The sequence below is a fragment of the Chrysoperla carnea genome, chromosome 3 (assembly GCF_905475395.1).
Source record: "Chrysoperla carnea chromosome 3, inChrCarn1.1, whole genome shotgun sequence".
Taxonomy (NCBI): Eukaryota; Metazoa; Arthropoda; class Insecta; order Neuroptera; family Chrysopidae; genus Chrysoperla; species Chrysoperla carnea.
This window is the reverse complement of record NC_058339.1, coordinates 77173416-77200430: the sequence shown is the minus strand read 5'-3', so window position 1 is coordinate 77200430 and position 27015 is coordinate 77173416. Positions and strand designations below refer to the sequence as shown.

Sequence of the window (27015 nt, the reverse complement as noted above, 5' to 3'; positions counted from 1 at the left end):
ACGTTTTCCGATTACCAAACGGATAGTTAAGTTTTTTCATGCATTCAATTGTAATATTTTTCTATTTGTTTGTTTTTATTTGCATATGTGACGTGTTTATAAATAATGTACTTTGGATAATTGTCAGTCGAAATTTTCATACTAATTAAGGATGTACGAGCACCGGGGCATTATTTAAAAGGCTTGCTTTTTTTGTTTAAATATGAAGTTGGACTAAGTCTAGATCAATCCTGAAAGTTTGTGGTGAGGTTGCCCGATTATTTAATTAAATAAATTACTTCAAAAGTAGGCATATTTTAATATTCATTTTATGGGAAAACGTTAGATGGATTATATGTTTTCATAGATTTCTCCAACACTAGTCAGTGGAAATTAAAAAAAAACCTATTTAAATTAAAGTTTAAACCTTAATAAATTATTGAAAAAAAAAAAAAAAATGTTGTCAGGACTAAATTATGGATTTATGAACACGGTAGTGGGAACACATATTAGAAAAAAATATATATTTTCCATTTTGATGGTGAATTATGTTATAACGTACACAAATTAGAAAAAATATATATTTTCAATTTTGATGGTGAATTATATGTTATAACTTAAGAATATAAGACGAAGAGTAAGAATTAAAATATAGAATCTAAAAATTATTCTAGTTGATTGCTAATTGGAAATTTATAACCAGACTAAATAGGTGAGATTTTCGGAAGTTGACAGAATTCGTGTAATCAGACAACGAATTCGTATTCAGCGACCCAAAATACCTGCTAGATGACAATTTCAAGCCGAAATAAGCATTTTAAAAAATTTTCACCTACATATGCCCCCTTATGATCTTAACCCCCTTGAGGTTAAGGTGACTGAATGTTCCGTGGGGTACTGTAAACCCTTTACAAAAAGTTTCCTTAGAATCGATGCTGTTTCCCAACTTTTCCAAACACCCCGGCTTATTAACTGTGCTATGTTGAGTTGATCTTTTTTGATGTTGAGTACGGTACATTGCTCCAGTACCTATATTTTGTGGGAATTTAATCTACTCACATGCATTTATAGGCATATTTAACTGTATCCAGGTATTATAAGGGCCTAAGGGCCAGATATTGAATTTAAACAAAGAAATCCTACAATAATGAAAATTAATTTTTTCCAAAAGGAAAAAATTATACCAAGATAAAACTAGCTTATTATTATCCTTAATCTAATAAGATTATTTACTTTTTTTCGCACACACAAAATATAAAATTGAAATTGATCAATAAATTGTGTTCTTTTTCAACAATTTTTTTTTATTAAATAAATTTATAAAACTAAATTGATTTAATTATTTTTATTTTCCTTTTTCAGTTATTATTCGCCAATGCTCTGATGCCGATATGTTTTTAATGTTATCATGAATTCAGCCCACGTTATGAACTGGTAAGTGAAGAAAATTTAATTTTGTTTAAGGTTACTACTATAATATGTATACAGATATAATGATAAAAATTCTATGCAGAAAATGAAAACCAACACACAATCATTTTATTTACCTTTTTGGATAATTTAATTTTTATTAATTAAGGTTCATTGTGCTTAACTTTTTTATTGGGATAAATAATAAAGATAATTTTATATATTTTTCTCTCTTGTTGTCTATTTTCTTTGATTGTGGAACAATCAAAACGGTTAGTAAAGATGTCGCTATCGGCTTGACCTTAGCCAAAAGAAAAAAAGAAAAATCAGCAAGTGGCGTCGACATGAAAGAACAATATTTTTTGTCCCCTCTTTTTGAATTTTTTAAAAATAATCTAGAAATTTTTTTATATCCAAGCGGAGCCGATAGAGAAATTTATAAAGAAGATTTCTCGCTAAATTGAGATATCATGACAACCACCGCGAAAAAATATTTTCGAGAAAAGCGCGTTTTAACTTTGAGAAACACTTCCGGCAGAATAACACGGATATTAATACACTCACTTTGCATCAATCGGCGATCGCAAAATCATTAAGCCTTCTTCTATTGTAAAATGGGACTTTTACTGAAGTCTTCCACAAAATCCACTGTATTTCCGAAAATAATTCGGATTTTGAAAAATTTGTTTAAGTACATATTCTTAAAGGCGTAAAAAGTCGATTTGTTTAAATTGGACTGAAACACAGACGATTGGAAACATGAGTTAGGCTTTATTAGGCTGAAACACAGTAAGATAAGAATTAAGATGTTCGCATAAAATAATTTAACATAGTTTTTTGTTTGAAGCTAAAACATGGTATATATTTTGTGGCTAAAAATTAACCACAATTGTTGTAACACTGTATTACCATGTTATTTACTCACTATTGTACAGGAATTTAGTGTTGGTATTTGATATAAAACAAAAACCATCCACCCACTGACACACCTATCGACACCCACTCGCATACACGTTTTCTCAAAGGATGCTTAAAGTTAAAATGGTTAAAACAAAGTGTTTCTTATTTAAGAAAATTACTTACATGAGTTTTAATGTAAAGATTATTTTAAATCAATATTATGGCAGGTGGCATTTTAAGTTTTTCTTTACAGGATTGTTCAAAAAGACGTTACCATTTATACGGTAGTAAATAATTTTTAATTTTCTTTTCGTATTAAACAACATTATTGTTCTACTGAGTTTAGCAGAGAAAAGGGAAATAGCAACTTGGAAGGATAAAGTTGATACCATGCTTCTCTCTTCTAAAGTCAACCAAGTGGACATATTTAGTGTCCGCATCGATAAAAAATTAAATATTATCTATTATCATATGAGTGGTGACATCTTATTGAGTAACTCTGTTTAATGTGCGAGTTATCTTAGATAGTGGATAGTAATTGTAAAGATAAACGAAAAAGCTCAAGACTGGATTAAGCAAATAGAAACGGGTTGAATTGAAACATTAAAAATTCATCAACGTTTTTCAACAACGTTGGACAACCAAAAATGGACTAATTAGAAGATTCAATGAACATCTATAAGAAAATTTGTTTCGTAGCATCAATATTTTTAAACGTTACAAACTTGGGACTTAACTTAATATACTATGTATATTTCATATATACATGGTATAAAAACATATTACCATTAAGGCTTTTGTATTGGTAAGTGTCTGTCCTTGAAAATTGTCTTGTTAACTTAATTTTGAAATTGATTTAAAATTGCTTTTTTATTCTTTCTTAAATTCTATAAATTAAAATTTGATAAATTTTACAAAAATGTATTATAAGAATGTGACAATAATAATTTATATAATATGTAAAAACGTTTTCAAGAAAAATTGAATAAATTTGAAACGTCCATTACTACAAATGGAGCAATTAATTTTCTCCATAAAATCATAAGTTTAACAGACCTGAAATGTGTAATTTAAAGAATTGATGTCTTCATTATTATCTTGAAAAATGTAGGTTGTATATTCGCGACTCCAAGAAACTATAGGGGACCCTGTAATGGTCCCCTAATAGACAGAAAAGAGTATAAACTTCTATATTTTTTAAATTAGTAATTACTAATTTTGATACTAAGTTTTGTTACAATACACATATTGCTGTGCGGACTGAACTTAATCTCATCACATGCATAACAATTTGCTTGCGAGAGAAAAAATAAAATAAAGTTTGATAACTAAAACCCGGACAGTTACAGAATCGCGCTCTTAAAAGTATAAAAACAAGAAAATATATTCATCTGAAATTGTTATGACAAATAAAATCGTTATTACAGTCGGGTGACCTCTAAGATTAAACAGTTGTCCACAGGATCGAAAAGATGTCCCCCGACTGTAATGACGATTTTACTTATCATAACAATTTCGGATGAAAATATTTTCTTGCTTCTAAGATATCTTTCATACATTTAAGAGCGCGATTCTGTAACTGTCGGGGTTTTAGTTTCGAACTTTATTTTATTTAAATTATTTTGGGGTTATAATTTCGGTTGAAAGAATAACAACATATATACTTGAAAAGTGCTATCATAGCTTTATATCCTCTAGAGGGAACCGTACTCAATTTAATGTGACGGTACGTGGCTTATAACCAGCGGACCATCAAGACGCTTCTAACGATACCTCCTTTGGCAAAGTATACTTAGTAGTTTGGAAGCTCGGAGGGAACAGACGGAAATACATTCATTTTAAACTCTTTTGCGGTTATAATTTCGTGATCAAGTATAACAATATATATATTTTGGAAAAGTGCTAATTACGCCCTTTAATTTAAAACCAAACAAGCTACAATTTAATCGAAATTTGTTTTTCGATCATAACTTTATGTCTTCTAGAGAGCGCCATATTCAATTTAATGTGACGGTACTTAGCCTATAACCAGCGGGAAATTAAGTCGCGTCTAACGATACCTTGTTTGTCAAATTATGATAAGTAGTTTAGAAGCTAGGTCCGAACAGATGAACATATATATGGATCAAACACATAACCCTCGCCATTGTATAGTCGGGGCAACTACCTAGGTGGAAAAAATTTTTTTTTCAGTGTGGATCAATTTTGTCGATCAAGCTTGTTCATAAAAAATTACCTTTTTTTATCACCCAAAGATTCGATTAACCTTCGTAATCTTCATTTCTATTCATTGTTTTTTTTTTCCAAATTTTATTACGCATAATGGATTTTTTTTTGTAATTTTTTCCTGTCTGGATTGAAATAAAAGATACAAACCTTTTAAGAAAAATCGGAATATATTAATAATTGATTTGAGTGTGTCGTGACTATACATTTCAAATATTCGTCAAACAGTATTTTTATGTTTGAGGTAAAATTTTTTTTTTGGGTCTGGTATACGACCTTCATCTACAAGATATGCTTTTTTAGCCAGATGAAGCAAATGTTTTGTACTAATCTATTCAAGCATCTGCTTTTCTAACATATATCAAATGCTTTTGTGGATCGTCTCCGACCTCCGACCGACCGGGTTTTTTTTATACAAATTTAAATAAAATTTTCAAAAAAATTAACGGAAATAATTTTCAAGACAATTCAAATAAATTGTTTAAAATTATTTTGCTGTATATTGCAAATTGTCGTGAATATGGCGGTTATTGGGGTTCGATTATTATTCAAACACTTTGCATAACATTTATTTAAAACGAAAATATAATATTTTGATAGAAAAATAAACAGAAAAGTTTTTATTTGGTAACGTCGTGTCATGATACTGACATTCAAAGTTATAAAATTGAATTTTTACTAGAAAAATAAAATTACAAAAATAATCAATTGTGCTTGATAAACCGGAACCTTCAAAGTTATAAAATTGAATTTTTACAAGAAAAATAAAGTTACAATTGATTATTTTTTGTGCTTGATTAACTATGGAAGAAAGTTTTTATTTCTAAGATGTGAAAATTTGTTTGACTTTTACAATATTTGAATAAAATTACTAGTGAACTGATGCGTTAATTCTATATTTTTATACGTTGTATACATGAAATATATATCTAGGTATACAAATTTGTGTCCCAAGTTTGTAACTCTTAAAATTATTGATGCAACGAACAAAATTTTCGGTATATAGGCATTCATACAAAATCATCTTATTAGTTCATTTTCGTCTGTCCGCCGTCAACATAATAACTCAAAAGCGAAAAGGGATATCAAGCTGAAATTTTTATAGTGTGCTCAGGACGTAAGTTTGAGTTTGTTAATGAGCAACATTGGTCAGTAGTCGGATTCATCTTGTAAACTGTTAGAGATAGAACAAAAGTCAAGTGTATAAGAAAAGTTCCTTATAAAAAATAAACAAATTTTGTTTGAAACATTTTCTCGTAAACATTCCCGTTTACCTATCAGGTCGCTAATTAGCACAAAACCTAATTATCCGTTTTCTGCAAAACTATAAAAGATAGGCAGTTGAAAGAATGCAGGTACCTTCAACTAATGGTCTTCTGAAAGAGGCTAGAAAAACAAAAACAAAAAATGTTAGAAAATACTTTCGATAATCTTCGAAAACCAAAACAAATTCGACCACCATAATTTTGTTGGATTCTTAAACTTACCTAGTTTATTAAAAATTTTCAGTATTCCTACAGGGTATTTCAACAATTAACTCAGTCAATTGTTTGTCTCATTTTATTTTCAAAACTCAAAGTGTTAAACTTGTTTTTCTCGTATTTTTACGAAAATTTTATTTAACCTAAAAAAAATCTGTTTAATTTTTTTTAATACCTTTAAAAAGTTGCAAAAAAATTATTTTTTAATACTTTCAAAAAAATGTTAATCGTTATTTAAGTAGGGAATTAGATCAGAGATCGTCTAAAATGGCAAGTTTTCAAAAAAACTTAATTTTATTTAACTTACATAGCCAAGTATATTAACTTTATGTCAAAATAAATAAAAACTTTATCGAGAAGAATACAATATATTTTTCTAAAAACTGTCTAAATACAGACGTGATTTATATTGGTATTTTTCGAGGCCATTACAAGGAACTTACTTGTGAAAATCACGAACTATCGATTGCTAATACCATGCGTAAAATGGTACTACCAAACAATTCTATAACTAAAGAATATTATATTAATAATATTATTCGATTCGAAAATAACCTTGATGGTAGAAAAAACAAATAATAATATCATAGTTGTTACCAGCATTCGAGACATAAAACTGACGCCAAATTCAATTAAACCTATCAAAACTTAGTTGTTTATTGGTCAACAGGAAAACATACAAGAAAATCGTAATATGTTAATTTTAAGGTCAGATGATCGTTTTTTTTTCTTTTATCCTTAATTTACATATATAAACAATAAAAGAAAAATTATTGCCGAGTTAGAACACGTATGTGAAAAAAAATTATACCGGGTCTAGTTACACGATAGCGTGATTTTACGCATAAATTGGTATAAAAATTACGTAGTTTCGGTGTCCGCAAACATACGTTTTGTATGATGTAGTTAGTAATAATATAGTTAGTAGAAAAAAGTTTTGTAGTTAGTAATTCTTAAGGGGACGGTTATTCTTTGCATCTACTTGAAATTTTAATTTATTCTCTAAAAAGACGGACTAACGAACATTCTATTTTATGTCATAGTGCGTGTAAAATTGAACTAGCGTTATGCCCACGCTTCGCTGGATTTAAAAGTAAAGATTGATAAAAACCACCGTGTTATAGCTTCCACCTACCTCACTTATCCCCTTTATATAACATTCGAAATAATGATAGGAATTGTTTTACATAGGTAAAATATATGTAAGGTTTTCTATTTTTTTAAATGTAAAAGTTAGAGTCATAATTCATTGAGTATATCAGAAAAGATGACTATGCAATTTTTATATTGATAATTTTACAGAAATCTGTAATTTATGGAAATGTCAAATTAAATTAAATTTTTTTTAAAAAATATATCTTTATAAATTAAAGATCATGTGTTATTCTGATGTATAAGCTATATTGCTGTACAGTTTCAATAAAAACCATTCGCTAGTTGCGTGAAAGCGTAACAAACAAACAAACAAAAAAACAGATAAATAAACAAAAAAACAAACAAACACACATCCTTACTTTCACATTTATAATATATAGGGATAGGAATGTATTATAAGAATAGCTTCGTTTTTGAAGACGCGATTATTTAATCATTTAATGAGGGCTCACTGGCGATTCTTTTTCCGCTTATCGAATTGGTTAGCCGACGGAAAACTGAAAAATTTTAATTAGATTGACTCTTATTCAAATAAAAAATCTGGAATATTTTGAAAATCTCTACAAATTGTGGAAATAATTAAAATGCTTGTAGCTTGTTTTTGACATTTAAAAAAATTGAATAAATTTGAATTAAAATGTCGCACAGGGGAGTATTTATATCAAATCAGGTCAAAATAAAATGAAGGGGTTTTTAAGCTCTGAATTGATTTAAAAGACTATTTAGATGCAATAGTAAATTTTATTTGGCAAACACAAATTTTTTTAAATCATATTTTGTCTTTATCATATTCGTCTTCCAAACCAATTATTTTTCTTATTCAATTTTCTCATTTTTTTCTGCTTCTGAACTACTTTTTGTCTAATCTATGCTAGAAATGAACCACTATGAACCACTTTTTGTCTAATCTATGTTGTTTCTACTTAATGTATTTTTGGAATTATAAGTACAAAATTTCAAAAAATTATTTTCTGGCAAATTGCTTGCTCCTTTTTTTTTATATTCGACTGTGGAGTTAGCTTAAGTGAAGGAAAACATCCATTTTGGAAAAATTGAAGATTTTTACCAAACAGAAACATAGTAAACAGAAGTATGAGAGACGTAAAACTAATTCTACGCTAGCGTGTGACTGTAGATACTCTGATAAAAAATAAACGAATTGATTTTAAATTGTCATAGTATTACGTTTGTTTTTTATAGCAATCAACTTCTAGAGAGTGTTATAAAATTGAAAACTATTTTTTATACTTTTAAAGCTGCCATGATGACAATTCAACAGGCACCATCTACGAACAATGTGTATCATACCTGCGTTAGGAATGAAAAATCTTTTGCTATAATAAATCACACTAAAAACCATGAATATATCCTCCTACACTTTATATGTTCGCTATTGCTTGTTCGTTCGTAGTTTTCATATGTGGATTAAGGGTTGTGTGTATTTTCATCTGGAACATATTTTGGTATCATCTGACTGAAACGAAAATAAAATATTACTATCGTTAAATCTCTTCATTGTTTGGGGGATATAACGAATAATAAAATGGAGTTTGTAGAAATTTTTGTGGTTCTTTAGCATGGAATTTGAGATTTGAAATTTCTTACATGATTCATAGAATCTGAAATATGCGATATTTGATTAACGGTTTTCGTTAAAATATCTCTGAATATCTCAATATTCAATATAAGGAAATTGAGCCGGAAAACTTATATTAAATTCAATGCCCGTATCAGATTGAGCACTTTGAAATTGAGCACATTTTTCTCGATTAAACTAAATTTTTGAGTTTCATATTAATTTTTCTAGAATTTTGGACAACCCTTGAACTGAATAAATTTACTCTTAAGACAAGCTTTTTAGCAGAAAAAATTGTAAGAAAAGTTTGAGCGACAAATTTAAACCATTTTCTTTTTTCGCCGTATTGTTATTCAAAAATATCCTTTTCCTTTCTCAACAAAATGACATAAATAAAGTATAAACAATTACCATGATTTATGATTACCTATTTTTCTATCCAATTGTAGGTTGTCGGCTGATACCTTCAAGTTTTCGTCTTATTTTCTTTTTTTTTTTGTTAATATTTCTGTGAATGTCTTTTTTTGACAAAAAAGAAATAATATGAAGAATGTTTTCTAATTTAACAAAAAGAAAACACAGTAAGTAAGAAATGCTTTTTTTGTACTAACTGTATCGAGAAACGGGGAGGTTTAGGTTTATCCAGAGGTTTATATCAATATCATAGGTATATAAGTTTATTGATAAAATAAATCGGGAAAGTGTGGGTCTGATTTGTAAAGATGGATTCTGTATTGCAGACTTCATTATAAATTTTAATTCAAAAAAACCTGGTTCAATTGTTTAAGTTGGTCGAAAGCGATTTGGCTTGGCTAGTTATTCCTTAAACAACTCCGGTAAATATAAAACAAAACGTGCATGACAATTGCAATTTTTTCAAGGGGTACCCCTTAGAAAAATTCGAAAAAATCATAAAAAATAATTTGTTTCGGAATTTGATGAAACTCAGTTTATAAGGTAATTTTGACCCAAGAAATTCAAAAATCGAGTTTATTTGGCGATTGGCCGAGTAATTTTCGAAAAAAACGATATTTCGGATCGATTTCCGGTATTATTTCGAGAATTATTCGCCCAATTGTTAAATGAAACCGATTTTTGTATTTTTTGGGTCAAAATTACCTTATATACAGAGTTTTATCGAAATTGGAGACGATAAATTTGTATCGATTTTTTGCAATTTTTTCAAGGGGTACCCCTTAGAAAAATTCGAAAAAATCGTAAAAAATTATTTGGCAGAGTAATTTTCGAAAATAAACGATATTTCGGATCGATTTCCGATCGATTTACCTATACCAAAATTTTTTTCGCGGCTTCAATATTTTTAAGCGTTACAAACTTGGGACTAAACTTAATATACTATGTATATTTCATATATACATGGTATAATAATGTAGTTAAAATTATTGGTATTTTTGGAGACGGTGTCAGCCAAGCTAATATAGCAAACTGTTCTGTCAAGGTACTCGACCGAAGAAATCCGACTTCAAAAGAAAAAATCTTCCAAAACAAATTAATATGCAATAAAAAGTAAAAAAATAACGATAATATAATTTAGTTAAAATTATTGTTATTTTTGGAGTCGGTGTTAGCCAAGGAAACTGAGTTGTTTCTTTTGAAGTCGATTTTCTTTTTGTTAAAAGTTTTTTTTATTATATGCTACGGTACTCTAAATTTTTCACTATAAGAGGTAAAAAGATAAAAACATAACATATTGTTAAATCAACTAAAATATTTGTACATTTGTTATGCTTTCTTTTTTTTCCAATTTTCACAAATTGAAATTTTTTTTTCTTGTTGTAATAACTTATTGATTTAAAATATTATTCTAAAGTGTACATAATGTTTTTGTGTATTTTCTTTTCGAAGCAATGAAGTATAAGGCGCTGTTTTCTGTTTTTTGTGTTTTTTGTTTGTTACATATTTGAAGTTTATTAACCTTTTGGAATTTGAATTATTATTGTTGGAAGTATTAATAGAAAATTTTCGATATCTCCTATAATTTTCGAGGAAACTAGCTTTAAGTGACGATAGTTGGAGCTGCTCTTACCCCACTATTGGGGTAAGTTGAGCAAGTATATAGGGCAAGTTGGGCAGTAAATAAATTAACCTTAGAAAAGGACCCTAATATAAATCAATCATAAATGTATTCGTATTATATGTGGTTTAAGTGTTTAAGTCATACGTTTCACGTCATATTCTATAGCAGCAGAATTAACGCTTTTTTTTGTATTAAAATAAGCAATTGCTCAACTAACCGCAGTAGCTAATTGCATAACTAACTCCACTATACGATTTTTTTTTTTTTTACAAAAATGAAGATTTAAAAAAAGCGTTATTCTTAGAGCAACGTAAGTATTAAAATTAAATAGCCAATTAAATTTACTTTACATCACAATTTACCGGCTTGTCAAACGATTAGTGAGCATTGTTTTCATCCAAAAATTCTATAAACATACGTAAGGTAAATTTTTATATAAGAAATACAATGGTTATAAAAAAATTATTATAAATAATAAAAAAGCAACAACCTACGACTTCAGTAATCGATCGTGAACCGGTGTTTTCAACATGGTATGCATGTCTCTTCCGAGGTGACGATCCAAACCATAGTGGTCAAACTAAAATTTTTAAGCCTTACTAAAAAACTATTACAATAAAATCGCTCACTTAGAAAATTGTAGCTTTTAAATAGAGCTTCAACCAAGCTGGTGTGTAGAGTTGAATGTGAGACGTCAAATAATTTTAGGTATATTTTCTGTGGTGTTATTTTCATGGTGGTTTCTAAAATCATTGTTGTAGAAAATTTGTGTAGTTTTCATTATAAAATTCTTCTATTTTACGCTCCATAAAATTGCATAAAATACGTTCTTACTATATATTTTTCATAATGTGTACGTGATGATTTTAAAAAAATTTCCCACTCTTATCTTTCGAAAAGCAAATGGAAAATTTTAAAACGAAAAAAAACAAATATTTTACACGGAACCTTCATGATATAATGGATGCCAATTTCGTCTTTGTAAATAGAAGTACTTTTTTTTGTTCTTTGCCGTAAGAAATTAAATGTTTCTTTTAAAGCCTCTAATTTCCGACAGATAACTTCACGTATTTTGAGGTTAAAGCTTTTTTGGTGGCCCCCGTTTAATCATGAACACCTTCTTGTATATCATTTCTATTCAAAACAAACCGAAAAATACGTCTAGTAAAATTTAAGTTATCAGATTGTAAACACTGTGTAAAAAAAGTCGACCTCTCAGGGGTCTAATCTAACCTCCTTTTTTATGGGGCAGTTGGGGGTTTTAATCAGTTTTTTACAAATTACAAAAAAAATATGCATCAAATAAAAAACAAATTCAAATTCTAGTTGAAGTATTTCCACACATTTTCTTTTTTTTTTTTACTTTCTAGCTTCAAAATTTTCCGAGATATGCCAATTTTAAAATTGAATTTTTTTTTCATTCAATCAATTGAAAAATTATCCATCTTGTAAACCGTTAGAGATAGAACAAAAGTTTAAGTGTTAAAGTTATTCGTTATAAAAAAATAAACAACTTTTACTTGAATCATTTCGTAGGTAAACATCATGATTTACCTGTGAGGGCGCAACTTAGGAAAAAATTTTGGCGTCCATTTTCTCAAAAACTATAAAAATCATAAATTTGTTGAATCTTTTCAGGTTAACTTCAACTAGTGGTCTTGTGAAACATTCTAGAAAAACAAAAAAAAAAATTTGCGAAAATTTTGAAAGAATTTTGGAGACACCAAAGTATTTTTTTATTTATTTGGTGCATAGTTTTTTGTAATTTGTAAAAAACCTGAATAAAACCCTCATCTTCAACCCTAAAAAGGGGGTTAAGTACGCCCCTGAGAGGTCGACTCAGGGGCGTACTTAATTAACAACTGTGCAAAACTTCAAAGATGCATTAGTTTTTTCCTTTTAGATATTAAGTTTAATTGTAATATATATTTTTTCTCGTTTTATGATTTGTCGTTCCGTTCACAGAGAATAAGGGTGGTAATTTATTCTAAAATCATCCTGTATGAGTATGTACATACATTATTTTTTTCAGCATAATTACAAGAAAAAGCAAAAAACACTTGTAAAATGATCGGTAGCACTTGTAGATTATTAAAACTGAAAACCACACACACACACAAGGCAAGCTAAAGGTAGCTCATTTATAATTTCTATAAAACATGCAAACGTAATAATTTATAACAAATATTGCAAAGATTATCTTCGTAAAAAATGGGGTAGGTTTGTACTTAATACTTGCTTTGCCTACGTATGTACGTACTATATGTGTACGTGTAATATTATTATTAACATGAAAATTATTATCGTAGAGAAAAGGTTTTACTAACATTTTTAATTAGAAACAAGAGTCTATTATTAAAATACAAGGTTGAACAACATAAGTTCAATTCAATCTAAAATGGATATCACAATTGTATCAAGTTAATTAGTTCATGTTTCTTTTTTGCCGTTCATAATTTTAAACCTTTTCATTATTGCCGATACTTAATCTTTTTGTTATAGACCAAAGGCTCACAACTAAAACCTCATACAGCCTGTTTATATGTAATATATTTGAAGGTATACTAAGTTCAGTCCCAAGTTTGTAATGCTTAAAAATATTGATGCTACGAACAAAATTTTGGTATAGGTGTTCATAAAATTACCTTACGAGCCCATTGTCCGTCTGTCTGTGGACACGATAACTAAAAAACGAAAAGAGATATCAAACAGAAATTATAGCGTGCTTAGGACGTAAAAAGTGATGTTGAGTTCGTAAATGAGGGTTTTGAGTCCAAAGTATCTATCTTGTAAACCGATGGATTGAACAAAAATTTAAACTTAAAAAAAGTTCCTTATAAAAAAATAAACAACTTTTGTTTGAAACATTTTTTCGTAACCATCACTGTTTACCCATGAGGCGCAAATTAGGATAAAACTTTGGTGTCCATTTTCTCCAAAAATATATAAAATGGGAAGTTGGCAATTTTCAGGTGGTCTTGTGAAACATTCTCGAAAAATGAAAAAAAAAATATAGAAAATACTTCCAAAATTTTTGAAACCCTAATGTATAAATTGCAGCCTTAATTGTGTTTTTTACACTCTTCAAATCTATAAAAAAAAAAATTAAATAAATAAATAAAAATTGAAGCACTAATATTCAACACTTTTTGTACAGGGTATTTCTTCATTTTACTCATTCAATTGTTTGTTTAGAATTGTTTTAGAACATTTTCACAACTTTAAATTAAGATAAATATTTTTTATATCAATGAAATTCGCTTTATATAGGAAATATAATTTTAGGTGGACGCCGAGACTGGCGCATCAGAATCATTTTTCACATTTAAGCTTTTGTTGTATCTATAACGGCTTACAAGATGGGTACTACGGACCCAAGACCCAATTGACCTATGTTGCTCATTTACGAATTTCACCTATCGTTTTTGAATTATCGTGTCCACAGACAGACAGCCGGATAGGCGGACAGACAATCGAAAATGGACTAATTAGGTAATTTTATGAACACCTATACCAAAATTTTGTCCGTAGTATCAATATTTTTAAGCGTTAGAAATTTGGGACTAAACTGACTATACCATGATATATATTACATATATACAGGGTGCTTGATATCTCTTATCGTTTTGGAATTATCGTAACCACATATAGACGGATAGGCGGACAGACAAACGAAAATGGACTAATTACAAACTTGGGAGTAAACTTAGCATACCTTGATATATATTACATATATACAGGCTATAAAAACCACAAAGCACAAGTTTTTAAGCCACACCCAATAAATAATTTTATCATCATCAATTTCAACTAAAAAGTTTACTTTTCTTATTTACTTTTAATTAAAGTTTTCATCTGTTTCTTTTTCCCTTATTAAATTTCCATTACCTATCTAAGTTAAAACAAAAAAGAATTTCTTATGATAATTGCTATAAAATTTTCTTTCTAAACTTGTGAAGATTTTCTACGTATCACAGTTGGTGAGTGTCTCTATTGTACATATACCTACTCACTAAAACTTAACGTTAAGTATCATAAAGTAATAAATAAAATAATACTTAGAAAAAACAACAAAATTTGTAATTCATACAACTTTATTCGAGTTAGATCTGTTAGAACTGTCGCCATGTGTGTAATGCTTTACACTTCTGTATCTATTTATGAAAAAAGTATAGAAACTTAAACGAAGAAAATTTTTCAAAACTTATAGAAAGTTGTATTCTGTATTCTGTATTTTTTTTTTAATAAATCGGATGTATCTGTCGTATAAAAGATATGTTACTTACTCGAAATTAAAATGTTTTCTTTTTAAATTCTGAATTACGGCGACGAATTACTGTTCCAAATTACATACTAGCAATCATTAAATTTTAGCTCATATTTTCTATTTTTTATATCATAATTAGGAACTTATTTCTGAAATATTTTCTTGATAACATAGGTTAGGTTAGGTTAGGTTAGGTTATATTGGCTGTTCACGTAGGACACACTTAGGCTATAGAACCCATTGTGATACCATATATGTGTTTTACCACCTTTCCGCTGATAATTTCATTTATCAGCTCCTCAATTTCAGAGGCTGACTGCACCTTCATGCATATACCATGCACTACACCAGTCCATCACAACTATTAATTAAATTAATTTTGTTGGGACGGCGAGAATCGAAACGTCTATCCTATGCATACCGCGGACGGAATTGGTTACGCCTTAACCAACTGAGCTAATAGGGCGACTTGATAACATAGAAAATTGTATCCGTTCTGACTGGATTTTTTTTTAACTCACTATTTTTGGGTCCAACTTTATCATGTTAAATGTTAGTTTTTATTATAATTTACCTTTGTGCTAAATATGGAGACCAAGACTCTTAGGACCTGTTAAATGTAAGTTTTTGAACACAAATCTGAAATTTATGATGCAAATTTAGTAAGATATCATTTGTATGTAATGCAGAAAAATTATGTTTTTTGAATTTCGATGGCATCATTAAGTTAATTTTTTGGATAACAACCAAATTTATCCGATCTGATTTGGCACATGTTAGTTTTTCGCTACTTTTCACCCTGAGGCTAGATATTGAGACCAGGACCCGAAATTGTTGGCACATATTAAAAGTAGTTTAAATTTGGAATGAAGAGTATGATCAACATTTGGGTTAAATTTAGTACGATTATTTCCTATGTGAAAAAGTTCCTGTTTGATAAAGCAAAATTTATCCGATTTGAATGAAATTGGTTTTGAAACTCACTAATTTGTTTTTCATCTTTTTCTGGACGCCATATTCTTGAAACCTTATAAATATAGATATAATTTGAACATAAACTATGATCAACATTCAGTAGGATTCTATACTTGAATAGAATTTTCATTAATTTTTTTTACAATAAATTCATATATAAATGAAAGAATTCCATTGTTTTTATTAATTATTAATAAAAAATTGTTTAAATGTTTTTGAATTAAAAAAATCACTTGTGATTGGTTATGATCGGAATCACGCTAAATTAACATTTTTCGGCTTTTCCATGTGAAATTTTCTTATAATTGTTTGAATTTACAGTTTACAAAAAGGTAAAAAGACGTAATTTTACAAAAATAACTAAAATTTATCAGTTTAAGGTAGTCCTTTGTCCTTTTACTGGCTGTAAGTTAATTGTGAATTTTTTCCATTAACATTGGCGGCGAAAGGACCTCCTTAATTCAATAAACTTCCTGTCTTAAGAACAAATTTCCCTGATCGTACTTTTTTCAATAAATTTCGCTGGAAATTATATATTTTAGTGCAAAAACAGAAACCTGAATATTTCGAAAAACTAATTTTAATTTTTTTTATTCCATCTAATTGATAACTGGTAGTATAATTCAAGGAAATTTGGTAGGGTCTTACTTTCTCGTAAGACTGTCAACAAATGCTGAGTAACATTTTTATAGTAGAGAGAAGGTTTTACTAACATTTTTAATTAGAAACAAAAGTCTATTATTAAAATACAAAGTTGAACAACATAAGTTCAATTAAATCTAAAATGGATATCACAATTGTATCAAGTTATGTTTCTTTTTGTCGTTCATAATTTTAAACCTTTTCATTATTGCCGATACTTAATCTTTTTGTTATAGACCAAAGGCTCACAACAAAAAAAAAAACTTTTTTTATAATTAATAATTAAGCCTATTAACTATTAAGCCCGCTGCAGGGGAAAGGCCTCCCCCAAATCCCTCCACTTGTTACGATCAGTGGCGAGTCTTTTCCACATTTCTCCGGAGTAGCTCACAAGACTATTCCTCCATCGTTTAATCTGGCATTAAAACCTCCCTGACATCAAAAAAATTTGTTCACAAAAATTTGTTCTAAACTTTACTATAACATAGATAGGCTTGAACTATTATAAAAAAATTATTTAGTTAATTAACATTGGCGGCGAAAGGACTCCTTTAATATAATGTTTTTATACCATGTATATATGAAATATACATAGTATATTAAGTTTCGTCCCAAGTTTGTAACGCTTAAAAATATTGATGCTACGAAAAAAATTTTGGTATAGGTGTTCATAGAATCACCTAATTAATCCATTTCCGGTTGTCCGTCCGTCCGTCTGTGGACACGATAACTCAAAAACGAAAAAAGATATCGAGCTGAAATTTTTACAGCGTACTCAGGACGTAAAAAGTGAGGTCAAGTTCGTAAATGAGCATCATAGGTCAATTGGGTCTTGGGTCCGTAGGACCCATCTTGTAAACCGTTAGAGATAGAACAAAAATTTAAATGTAAAAAATGTTCCTTATAAAAAAATAAACAACTTTTGTTTGAAACAATTTTTTGTAAACATCACTGTTTACTCACGAGGGCGTTAATTAGGTGCAAATTTTATAGTATGTATTAATATAGGAATATCAGTGTGAGTGTGTGTGTATTTAAAAGTGAATATCTTTTGTTATTTACGTGGCGTCAAAAAAAAAAACAAACGATTGCGCATCAACACTGTCTATACATGGTATTTCAACAATTAATCCAGTCAATTGTTTGTTTTCACTTGTTTTCTATACATTTGAAGAATATGATATCGCTCTGAGGATACATCTAAAATACTATAAAATGAATTTATTTATGTACTATAGAACTATTGCGTATAAATTCGATGAAAATGTACATTTTATACACTTATTTACAACACTAGACTTTACTTACTATACTACTATATTACTCATGACAGTAACAATAATAAAGAAGTAAATATGTAAAAAACTTCCTGCAGATATACAACACCAGAGACCTAACATCTAACACCTAACACCCGGTGTCATCCATTTCAGCTCTGTTTCTATTTTGTTCGTGATGCTGATACTGATGATGATGATTTTCGTGTGAAGTAAACAGATATCATATGTGCTCCATTCTGACATATGTTTAGTTCCGTTTTCCTTCTATAATTTTTTTTTAAAGGTTCCGTATAGACAAAGCTTATTTCTTTGTCTCTCTTCCATACAATTGAGATTGAAGGCTTACGGCGCTTTTTACTGAATGATTACTTTATTTTTCATTGTTTCGTACTTTTTATCTAGAAAGAGAGCTACATGTTTTGTCGACAGACAAACGAAACGGGAATACCCCCTTTTTTGTATGATCTCCCTGTTTTTCATCTCGATTTTATTAGAGATATTAGAGATTGAAAATGGCAAATCTTTAATAGGAATGTAGAAAATCTTTTGCTTTAGAAGAACATTTAGGCATAGCCTTTTAAAGCCTCGTTTACCTGTTTCACAGCCTCGTTTACCTGTTTTTCATAGAATGTCCGCCGTTGCCTTAGTAGGAAAATTGGTAATATAATTTTAACACTGTTGATAACTTACTGATCTTAGGATATATTTATCAAAATTACGCAGAAACAGTGTGAAAGAAAGAATTTCGAGTGTTTACAGCAAATCGATTAAAAATTGCTGTTCTCAACAGAAGTTGCATTTTGGAAGACTTTATACATGAATAAATCAAAGCGATAAATCCTAAGAATAATAATAATAACGCCACCCGAAGGCGAGACGAGACGTTTTTGAGTAAAAGACGCTATTAAAATCAGATGTAGGTATAGAATTCTCTAAAAGCTTTCGAACCCGATCATTCTAAATCTGACGCACTGCAGATTTCTACAGGTGCAAAAAACAAGTATGGAGGTTTCGTTATCTTCCATACAAGCTAGGCTTTACAAGTGGGATCATTAGAGGTCCTCATGTTATGAAAGTGACATAAATCCTAAGAATATAAATGTAAAAGTAACTCTGCTTGTCTGCTTGTTACGTTTATAAGCCTAAACTACTGAACCAATTTTGAGGATTTTTGGTCTAGAGATAGATGCGATCTTGGGAAATATATAGGGTACTTTTTGAGCTTGAAGGATGTGAAATAAAGGATGGAAGTTAGTGGGACAACAATCATTTCTCATGCTAGAAAAATGCGATATATTGATTTCGATGTGAAATTGAATAATTATCGTGAGCGAAGCCGCAGGAAAAAGTGAGTGTTAGATGGATGATGATGAAATAGAGGTGTTTTCCAAGTTAAAAAGTGGTTCCAGTATTCTGAGGATTTCCGGTGTTTTAAATTAGAACTTTTCTTATACAGGACATTAAAAAATCAGTCAAAAATTATCTTCAGAATAAACAATACAATGCAATATTCATCTTTTTGATTTCTTTTTAAGACATCGAATTTATTTCAACAATATTCGAAGTAGATCAAAGACCATTATTGAAAGTATTGTGGACCTTTTTGTATACATTTTCCGTGCATGTCTTGGTTTTATTTTGCATAACTATATTTAGATACATTTTCAGATTACACTACATAACAGTCAAATCTGTAAAATGCAATAACAAAGGCAAGATAGGATATGGTTATATAGTGATAGAAGTGATACAGTTGGCTATGTGATGCATTTTTAAAAATCGTTACCAACATATAAATCTTTCATATTTCCTTTTTTCGTGTGAAATATGTTTTCATGTTGCCATTCAGTACTTTGCCAGCTAGTGCTTTGCTATGCTCTTCTGCCTGCTTTGTATTATTACACATGAAATGTTTTTTGTAAATATTATATTTTTATAATAATCTTTTATATTATAGAACAGCGGAGCTCTTAGCCGGAATAGAGTATGTAAAAGCGGGTGTATTTATTTCACCCGAGAGATGAAGTTCTAATAGTGTATTATTGTGCTTAAATGTGTCTGAGCTTTCGAGGTACAAATTAATACTCTGTTATAACAAGTGAAATTTATAAAATTTAAAAAAACCCCAATCAATTTTTCGGGTATGGAACCCTAAACTTCCACTGGAAACATATCTAACTAAGAACACAAAATTACCTTTTTTTAGTTATATTATGGTATACATATTAAAATTGTCTTGAAATAGAGTTTTTAATCTTACTTTCGATCGGTTTTTTAGCTAATCGTTTTTGTTCCGTAACGTACCCTTGGAAAGCTCTTATCATATCCGTGTTTTAAAATAATTGGATCAATATTATTTTGAAAATATAAGAAGTTCTTAAAGGAATCTGAGATCTAAGCGTAATTCGTAAGCCCAATTTTTACTGTCTATAACTTCAAGTATATAAATGGTGTTTTTTAGAGGTCCAGAGGTCCTTTTAGTTGAAAACACTCACTCTTGTTTCTTTTGTTTGATAACCGATTTGATAGTACACACTTGCTTTGTGTTTAGTTTGTTTTGAAATTATATGCGATGAATAGACTTATGCCCTAATAATAACGCTTGCAAATTTTTGAAGTTTTTTATTCTTATGATTTATTTTATGAAAATTAATGAAATTTTTATTAATTGCACGTAATGGACCTGTTAATTGGCCTCCAAACTCGTGCGATCTAACTCGATTACATTATTTTCTTTGGGGATATGTAAAGTCATTCGGCGAGTTATTGCCGACCTTCATCTGCTGCGAAAAGTGTATGAAAATTGAACATCTTCATTGCGCCATCCACACGTCAGCGGCGCCCGCATGACCAACATCATATTAATGGTAGAAAATTATCTTTTCAATGAAGCCAATTTCATTGACACTAAATAAATTATTCTTTGCTTTATTTTAATTTAATCCCGTGAACTACCAAAAATAACCATTGCCATCTTTTCGATATGTACTACACAAAAGAATATGTCCTGCGCACGATCAAAATTTGGCAGATTATTCTGGCTCTTTATAATGGCAAATAATACTTATATGGCAAAAAAAGTATAGACTTCTCCGTTTATTAATTCAGATTTCAAACGAAAATTGATATTTTTGACTAAAAATTATTCTAGAAAATTCATCATCTTTTCCATACTCAATACCGATTACAGCCCTCAAAATCTATTTTTGTTTATACAGGTCTTTCTTTCTGTTTAACAGAATTTTAAAGCTTTTTAAGTACATGCTTTTTATCATTATGATGTTGATATAACAAGCATTACAAGCATTATTTTTAAAACGTTGAATCTAAATTTATTTTGATAGTTTTGTATAAAAGTGTTTTCTTTTCCTAGCAAATAGAAAATATTTTACGAAATTTTCAATTAGTTTAATAAGAAAAATACGTATAGATAAGATACTACTGGAAAACCTGAACGCTCTTCAAAATAAGCCTCAATTATTCGTACGGAAACAATTTTTTAAACTATATATTGTTTAAATTTTTTTGGAAAATCGATGCAAAACATATTCCATATTAGTAAAGTTGAAGAATATTGAAAAATTAACTCGGCTTGTTTTCGCTTATCTCCTTTCTATAACGCTCGAAATAAAGGTAAGAATTTACACAGGTAAAATATATGTATGATTTTCTTTTTTTTTTTAATGTATAATAGTCGTAATTATGCATTGAGTATATCAGAAAAGGTGACCGTGAAATATTTTATATTGACTATTTTTACAGAAATCTGTAATTTATGGTAATGTCAAATGACTACTTTTACAGAAATCTGTAATTTATGGTAATTCATAAATTAAAAAACCATAACAAATATTTAAGTTTTATAAAAATTGATTGAAAAATATTTTCTAGTAAATAATTTGGTATTCTCTGAACGTTACGACGGGTAATTTTATCGAATTTCGAAATACTTTGCGAATCAAGGCTTTCTTTTGGTGCGGAAGCTAGTGAAAGTTTTCCTTAATTTAACAATTTAACGTATGTTTTTAGTATATGGTGAATATTGTACCTTTATATACATAAATAATATATGTATTTAAACATTGGTTATACATATTATGGGCTATAAATCATTTAAGATATTTGAATGTTTGGCTTTCGAAATCATAAGTTATACGTGTTTACATACACGTACTAGTTCAGGGTGGGGTAAACAAATGTGCGATTTTGAAAACGCTGTAATACGAAAAATCATCCATTTTTCTAAATTATTATTATTATTTAGATTAACATTTAATAATTAAAGCAATTCTTGTATATATACATTTATATATATTTATATATATTTATATATATTTATATATATTTATATATATTTATATATATTTATATATATTTAAATATATATTTATATATATCAACGATCTTGGAAATGGCTCCAACGATTTTCATGAAAATGAGTTTGCTGGGGTTTTTTGGGGCAAAAAGTCGATCTAGCAAGGTTTCATTTTTAAAAAACGTCTTTTTATCCGTTTTTTCATGAAAAACTGAAACACTGCAAATATGACTTCCTGACATCTATTGGTGTATATCGTAGTTAACGAAATAAAGTACGTTACCGTGACATTCAAATTGGTATTTATGTGGAGTTTTAAACGGTTCTTATATTAGTGATAAAATTTGTGTCTCTGGAACTAAAAAAATACCAAACGAAGCTCGATTTTGCGCAGATATTTGTATTTTAAAGTCAATTGTAAATTTTGTTTTAACAACTTAAATCGTTAAATTACCTAAAGTTATGAAATTTTTAGCGAACAATCATCCAAGGAAATACAAAAAAGGGAACTAAATATAACTCTATATCTAAAAAGACCAATCCCCTAGCGTAGACATTTTGAGACGACAAGTTGACATGATTGACATGATTTGAACTACCTAGGATTAAGTGAGCTTTTCAGGCAAACTTACAAGAAAAAATCAAAAGTTGTTACATTCGATTAATTAATTTATGTATTTAATTCAATTTATGTAGTCAAAAATACAAATTCAAATTCACTTGAAAATGTAACTTATTTTATTGACTTAAATTTAAAAATTTTAAATATTTTTTTGGTAAAAGTTTTAGAAGATTTTGTTTGATGTGTTTTCAAAATTTTTTTTCTGCTCCACCCTGCACGTATTGTACAAAATATGTTTATTTGTATACGTATTGTTCAGATGTATGAATTATTATTGTAGGTTATTTTAGAGTATATATGTGTTCCTGTGGGATTGTAGGCAGAAAACAAGATAATCATTTCATAAAGCAAAATATTTGGAAATTTTGTTGTGCTTGGCATTCGTCATCTAAATTGGAAAATTGGAAATTATCTGTAAAAATGATTGACCGACAATTTTGGGAAATCTAATAAATATACAATTATCTTGGAAACTATCCAAAAATAAAATAGATTTTTGATGCTCTAACTACCATGAATTGTGATTTGTATCATAACTTAACGTTTTTATAATTTTTAAAATTTTACTTATTCCCGATTTTAAGGACTTTTAAGTCACTTAAGGACGTTCCCAAAACAACAAGTGTATAAAAATATTTATAATTTAACACCGATCAACACTGTCGTTACCTATTCAACAATTAACTCAGTCAGTTGTTTGTTTTCGCTTGTTTTAATCATGGATTACATTAGTTTTCGGGATAAAATATGAATTTTCGTTCGATTTCTTCCAACTACTGTTCATAAACAGTCTCTATTTGTAAAATAATTGTAATGAATCGGACCCTCTATGGTGATGTTCATTATAAAGTGCTTTAATTCCACCCACATTAAATTTGTAGCCTGTGTCAGCAAAGCAACAAATACACCAACAATAATAATGAGAATAATAAACATGAAACAACAAATATCCAGGAGTGCTTGCTCTGGCTGTGCCTACAACAGTAGTATGTATGAAGTAGTTGTTTGTTACCCAACCAGGATCTCATCACATGTGAAAGCATCTGTTTACTGTAGGATTATATTGTTTTATATTATATTCCATCTCAAAATAAATTTTCACATATGGGGTACAAAACAACACTCTCTACAAGGGTATATTTTTTCATCTGGAAAAAAAATGTTGTTTTTTCTGTCTTGTCCTCTCCTGCAGTTATTATTATTTATATATTTCGAATTTATTTTGGCTTTATTTAAACAGAAGAAGGTAAATTCAATAAACATTTTTGATTTAAAATTGTAAAGTTCTCGCATATTTTTAGACTTTTTTTTTCGAGAATTTTTGTGGGTGTAGTCTTTTGGCGGTTTAAAAACACTAAGATATTGAGAGAGTTATGCGGTGAAAATAGGTTTAAATGCGAACCGATAATAACGAAGATAATGAAAGGTCTCGCCTGGATCTCTATATATAAACACATACATGAACGTATCGGTTATAACGGCATATCGGCTACAGCGATTAATATTTTTTGAATTTCTTAAGAAATATATCGGCTATAACGACCAATGCATGTAAAAATCCATCTTTTTGATGTGTTTATCAGTCTATCTATATATTTATGTATGTGTGTTCCTTTCAGGCTCAATAGAGACTAAACGCGTCGGCCAATCTTGATGATTCTTACTTCATTGTATTTATGTCACTGAAGATATGACAGAAATGAAAATTCAAGAGAATTTCATTAAAATTTGAAACGATCTTAAAATAATCGATTAAATTTTACGAGTAATAATAATCTTAGGGGATTTTACTTACTTATGAATTATTTAAGGGCAATAACCAGCAATATTCTATAAAATTTGTAAAAAGGATTATAATTAATTCGTTACTCTTACCATCGTTTTCCAATTATGTATTTTTCATTATTATTTAAATCTTGTCGAGAAAAAAATTTTTTTAACTGGTCAGTGGTTTTAATGAAACAAATAAACAAATAAAAACCCTTCAACCCTTGTTGCTATATAAAATGGCAAATAATGTAACAGGGACAAACCTGTGAATTAAATCCTAACAGGATGATCGCCTTTTTATTTGACGTAAAACGTAACATAAATTATAGAAAATTATTTTTTTAAATTAAAACAAAAATACAAAACCTTTTTTATACGATCTAGATTAAAAGCATTTGAGCATTTGATGTGAAGCACACAAAACCTTTATATGCAGAGGAAAATTATGGCTTGCAAACCTACTCTTTTCGTTTTTCAAAAAAGGATTGAAAATTGGATCGAATACCAAATAAAATAAAGTTCGAAAACTAAAACCCCGACAATTACAGAATCAAGATCATAAAAGTATGAAAACAAGCAAATATTTTCATCTGAAATTGTTATGATAAGTAAAATCGTCATTGCAGTCGGGGGATCTCTAAGATTAAACATTTTCATTCGATTAGTTTTCATATTTTTAAGAGCGCGATTATGTAATCGTCGAGGTTTTAGTTTTCGAACTTTATTTTATTTAAACCATTTTGGAGTTACAATTTCGTGAGAAAGTATTACCACATATATATATTTGCCACATAGCCTATAATCAGCGGGCAATCAAGACGCTTCTTACGAAACCTCATTTGCCAATTTATGATAAGTAGTTTAGAAGCTAGGTCCGAACAGATGAACATACATGCATATGGGTCAAACACATAACCTTCGCCATTGTATAGTCGGCGTAAAACCATTTAAAATCATGAACATTTTAAAGTAAGCTTTGACGATTCAGGTAAAACCTTCAAATTTTTGAATTATTATTTTTTTCTAGATTTGATTCACTGAAAATTAATATCACAAAATTGCAAAAGTGCAAATCTAACGAATACGGGGGTCAATTGAAGGTTTTTATCGCATTTTTGGAATCGAAATACGGTCATAATAGCTAGTTTAAGCTGAGTGAAAATAAAAATCTCTGAAGTCTGAAAACAAATCCGTGGTTAGAAAAAACATAAATAAAAAAATTTCGTGGTTCTTGTAAGAATGTATACATATGCCATGGGTTGTTATTAATAATCTATCGATAAAAAAAACTTTAAAATGTGAAAAATTATTTTCTAGGAGAAAATATGTGTAAACAAACTACCAATTAGAGAACCAATTCTTTTTAAACAGTTTCTATTTACAAAATTTATTGAATGGTAATTTATATAAAGTCAATCTACCATCAGATTATAATCTCGATTCATTCTTTCTTTTTAACGAGTACACAATTTCGTTTTTTTTTTGTTCATCTTCATCTTACATAAGAATAAAAATTTATTTGTCCTCCGGGAATTTTGATGAGCTTGCTGAAATGATCACATTTTCATCTTATTGTCTTTTCTGATTTTTTTTCTTTCTTTATTTTCTTTATTATTTGTATAAAAGAAATCATATTACGCATTTGTGTACAGAAAAAAAAATTATCCCAAGAGTTCCGTTTCCGTTCTTTTTTTAAGTGTTTGATGAGAGTTTTGATTAAGTAATTCCAAGAAAATAAAATGTGTATTTGATTTGTAAATACAGTAAAAAAATAATATCTTGTTTTGTTTAAATGGGATAGTCGTTTTTTATAAGAAGAAATATAGAATACTTTCCAATCGAGAAAAATTTCGATTTTGAACTGGAATGTCTTAAAATATCAACATGGTTTCTAGGTCTTAGTAAACCTGATTGTTTCCAAAATATGGGACAATATCATCGTGTAATTTCTTTTCTCTATTCGTTGTGTGCGTAATCACATGGTAGGGACAATAAAATCGATGCCAGCGCTTCCAGTGAAAAATTTTTGCGATAAAGGAGGCTGATATGATTTATTTACAGTTCTTTACTTGTTAATATTATAGAAAATGTCAAGTTAAAAATTATTGAAAAACACTTAAAAATTGTGAAAATAAGAAATTGAATTGCTGACTTATTATTTTTCAAATGTCATATCATAATTATTTATTTAAATTTGTGAGGCAATAATATTAAATTTACAATGTAAGCCATAAATGCAATTCATACAATTATATATATGCATTCATACAATTGTATAATTAAAGCAGTGTATCGTTATCATGGAAACGCCTCCTATAAAACTCACGCGCGGTGCGAATATAGAAAAATTGTGTTTAGAAAAGAAAACTTCAATTCTCA

At 28.8% G+C, this 27015-nt stretch overlaps 2 protein-coding genes across 2 annotated transcripts in view; both read left to right on the top strand.

The window, feature by feature from the left end:
• LOC123294475 (neurocalcin homolog) overlaps positions 1-27015 on the top strand; it is a 356610-nt gene that overhangs the window by 95072 nt on the left and 234523 nt on the right. The window lies entirely within an intron of this gene.
• Positions 1-27015, top strand: part of LOC123294476 (neuronal calcium sensor 2) — a 331531-nt gene that overhangs the window by 77894 nt on the left and 226622 nt on the right. Inside the window, exon 3 of the mRNA XM_044875521.1 lies at positions 1342-1413. The gene's annotated coding sequence lies outside the window, so the exon portion shown is untranslated. The remainder of the gene's footprint in view (positions 1-1341; positions 1414-27015) is intronic.